Genomic DNA, 4,367 nt, shown 5'->3' on the forward strand with positions numbered 1-4,367 from the left:
TGGAACATCTTATATGCTCCGTGGCGTTCAAAACGTTTTTGAAGTCCCGGTTCTAAGCCGTAAAGCATGGCGCACTAAACTATCAAGTACTTATCATACCGAGCTTGCCAAATGTTCATAACGTCTGCATCTACTCCTGCAATAGGTCTGTCACCTAGCGGTGCATCAAGGACATAATTCTTCTGTGCAGCAATGAGGATAATCCTCAGATCACGGACCTAGTCCGCATCATTGCTACTATCATCTTTCAACATACTTTTTCTCTAGGAACATATCAAAAATAAACGGGGAGCTACATCACGAGCTATTGATCTACAACATAGTTATACAAATACTATCAGGACTAAGTTCATGATAAATTAAAGTTCAATTAATCATATTACTTAAGAACTCCCACTTAGATAGACATCCCTCTAGTCATCTAAATGATCACGTGATCCATATCAACTAAACCATGTCCGATCATCACGTGAGATGGAAAAGTTTTAAATGGTGAACATCACTATGTTGATCATATCTACTATATGATTCACGCTCGACCTTTCGGTCTCCGTGTTCCGAGGCCATATCTGCATCTGCTAGGCTCGTCAAGTTTAACCCGAGTATTCTGCGTGTGCAAAACTGGCTTGCACCCGTTGTATGTGAACGTAGAGCTTATCACACCCGATCATCACGTGGTGTCTCAGCACGAAGAACTGTCGCAATGATGCATACTCAGGGAGAACACTTATAGCTTGAAATTTTAGTGAGAGAGCATCTTATAATGCTACCACCGTACTAAGCAAAATAAGATGCATAAAAGATAAACATCACATGCAATCAAAATAAGTGATATGATATGGCCATCATCATCTTGTGCCTTTGATCTCCATCTCCAAAGCACCGTCGTGATCACCATCGTCACCGGCTTGACACCTTAATCTCCATCGAAGCATCCTTGTCGTCTCGCCAATTATTGCTTTTACGACTATCGCTACCGCTTAGTGATAAAGTAAAGCACAATAAAGCGACAACCATATGGCTCCTGCCAGTTGCCGATAACTGTTAAAAAACATGATCATCTCATACAACAATTTATATATTATCACGTCTTGACCATATCACATCATAGCAAGCCCTGCAAAAACAAGTTAGACGTCCTCTACTTTGTTGTTTGCAAGTTTTACGTGGCTGCTACGGGCTTAGCAAGAACCGTTCTTACTTACGCATCAAAACCACAAAGATTTTTCGTCAAGTGTGCTGTTTTAACCTTCAACAAGGACCGGGCATTGTCACACTCGATTCAACTAAAGTTGGAGAAACAGACACCCACTAGCCACCTATGTGCGAAGCACGGCGGTAGAACCAGTCTCATGAACGCGGTCATGTAATGTTGGTCCGGGCCGCTTCATCCAACAATACCGCCGAATCAAAGTATGACATGCTGGTAAGCAGTATGACTATTATCGCCCACAACTCTTTGTGTTCTACTCGTGCATATAACATCTACGCATAGAGCTAGCTCGGATGCCACTGTTGGGGAATGTAGTATTTCAAAAAAATTGCCTACGAACACGCAAGATCTATCTAGGAGAAGCATAGCAACGAGCGGGGAGAGTGTGTCCACGTACCCTCGTAGACCGAAAGCAGAAGCGTTTAGTAATGCGGTTGATGTAGTCGAACGTCTTCGCGATCCAACCGATCCAAGTATCGAACGCACGGCACCTCCGCGATCTGCACAGGTTCAGCTCGGTGACCTCCCTCAAACTCTTGATCCAATTGAGGCAAAGGGAGAGTTTCGTCAGGACGACGGCGTGGTGATGGTGATGATGAAGTTACCGGCGCAGGGCTTTGCCTAATCACTACAACGATATGACCGAGGTGTGTTTCTGTGGAGGGGGGCACCGCACACGGCTATAAGATCAACTTGTGTGTTCTAGGGTGCCCCCCTCCCCACGTATATAAAGGAGGGAGGGAGGAGGCCGGCCAGCCCTAGGGGGCGCGCCCAAAGAGGGGAGTCCTACTAGGACTTGGAGTCCTAGTAGGATTCCACCAAGATGGAGAGAGGGGGAAGGAAGGAGAGGGAGAGGGAGTAGGAAAGGGGGGCGCCGCCCCCTTCCCTTGTCCAATTCGTACTGCAAGGGGGTGGGGGCGCGTGGCCTGCCCTGGCTGCCCTCCTCTCTCTCCAATAGGGCCCATGGTGGCCCATTAGTTCCCCCGGGGGGTTCCGGTAACCCCTCCGGCACACCGGTTTTACCCGAAACTATCCGGAACACTTCCGGTGTCCAAATAACATGGTCCAATATATCAATCTTTATGTCTCGACCATTTCAAGACTCCTCGTCACGTCCGCGATCTCATCCGGGACTCCGAACAACCTTCCGTCATCAAATCACATAAACTCATAATACAAATCGTCATCGAACGTTAAGCGTGTGGACCCTACGGGTTCGAGAACTATTTAGACACCGAGACACATCTCCGGTCAATAACCAATAGCGGAACCTGGATGCTCATATTGGCTCCTACATATTCTACGAAGATCTTTATTGGTCAAACCGCGTAACAACATACGTTATTCCCTTTGTTATCGGTATGTTACTTGCCCGAGATTCGATCATCGTATCATCATACCTAGTTCAATCTCGTTACCGGCAAGTCTCTTTACTTGTTCCATAATGCATCATCCCGCAACTAACTCATTAGTCACATTGCTTGCAAGGTTTATAGTGATGTGCATTACCGAGAGGGCCCAGAGATACCTCTCCGATATTTGGAGTGACAAATCCTAATCTCGATCTATGCCAACCCAACAAACACCATCGGAGACACCTGTAGAGCATCTTTATAATCACCCAGTTACGTTGTGACGTTTGATAGCACACAAGGTGTTCCTCCGGTATTCGGGAGTTGCATAATCTCATAGTCAGAGGAACATGTATAAGTCATGAAGAAAGCAATAGCAATAAAACTCAACGATCATAATGCTAAGCTAACGGGTGGGTCTTGTCCATCACATCATTCTCTAATGATGTGATCCCGTTCATCAAATGACAACACATGTCTATGGTCAGGAAACCTAACCATCTTTGATTAACGAGCTAGTCTAGTAGAGGCATACTAGGGACACTTTGTTTTGTCTATGTATTCACACATGTATCAAGTTTCCGGTTAATACAATTCTAGCATGAATAATAAACATTTATCATGATATAAGGAAATAAAATAATAACTTTATTATTGCCTCTAGGGCATATTTCCTTCATACTTCTGTTGGGAAATATAGTTGAAAAAAATGGCCTACCGATCAAGATCCTAGGATCTCTATGAATATGTACAAACAAGGTTACATCTGATTGTTACAAACTACGAGTTGCAGCAGAAGAAGAGTTCATCAAGATCATTCTTGAAGTCCCTTGAATCGTCTCACGAACAGTTCCCTCAAACAAAAATCGAACGTACGGTCCCTCTACGGATTGCACGCATGCGACACGAGTGATCTGGCAGCGCTTCGCCGCCCAGAGCTAGGCGATGCTAGAGTACAAGAGGAGGGAGGACCAGCTTTGCAGCATGGAAAATATTCCATGGAGAAGCTAGAGAGAGAGGGAGAGGGAGGGCGCAACCACCAAGCAGAGGACAGATGCATCTGGAGGTGTCTGCCCCTCCCTATCTACCATTCTTAAGAAGTTGCTCCCCATTACTTTCTATTCTCTCACCATGCACACTGTCCACATCATCTATGTGCCATCTCAACATGCAGCTACTCCAACTCAACATACATGCCATGTCAGCAGCTTCCTTGAATGCATGCACAACCAGAAACGAACAACCTCAATGTTCAGCCGAAGAGTAACAACCATTAGTGGTTCCGTTTCTAAGAGTAAGCCGAACAACTTTTCTCACATAAAAAAATCAGCTTTTCTGCTACCTACTACCTACAGACATCCGTCCATGGCCACTTATAACGTGCAATCGGTTGAATACGAGGCATCTCTTTGTTTCCCATTTCCCATGCGTTTTGTTTCCAGAAGAATCAATAGAAGACAAGTCGTCTCTCCGTTTCCAACCATAAACAAGGACTCTCTTTCTCCCTCCAGAATAAAAAGCGACTGGCCCCTCTTGCTACTCAATCGATCGACCCCCCTCTATCCTTCAAAAAAGAACACCAGTTTTCTCACTGGCGGCTAAGATCCAATCTGAGCGCTCATCCGGCACAGCTCCGCAACTCTTTAGGATTCTCTCGAGTTTTTTTGAAAAGGGGAATATATTAATATCAAGTAGATACCAATTACACCCAGCCTCTGCACCAACAAGATGCCTAAGAACATCTAGGATGCACACAGCCAAAAAAGAAAATAAAAATAGAAAAAAGAGGAAAAAAAACCCTA

The sequence above is a fragment of the Aegilops tauschii genome, chromosome 1, assembly GCF_002575655.3.
Source record: "Aegilops tauschii subsp. strangulata cultivar AL8/78 chromosome 1, Aet v6.0, whole genome shotgun sequence".
Taxonomy (NCBI): Eukaryota; Viridiplantae; Streptophyta; class Magnoliopsida; order Poales; family Poaceae; genus Aegilops; species Aegilops tauschii.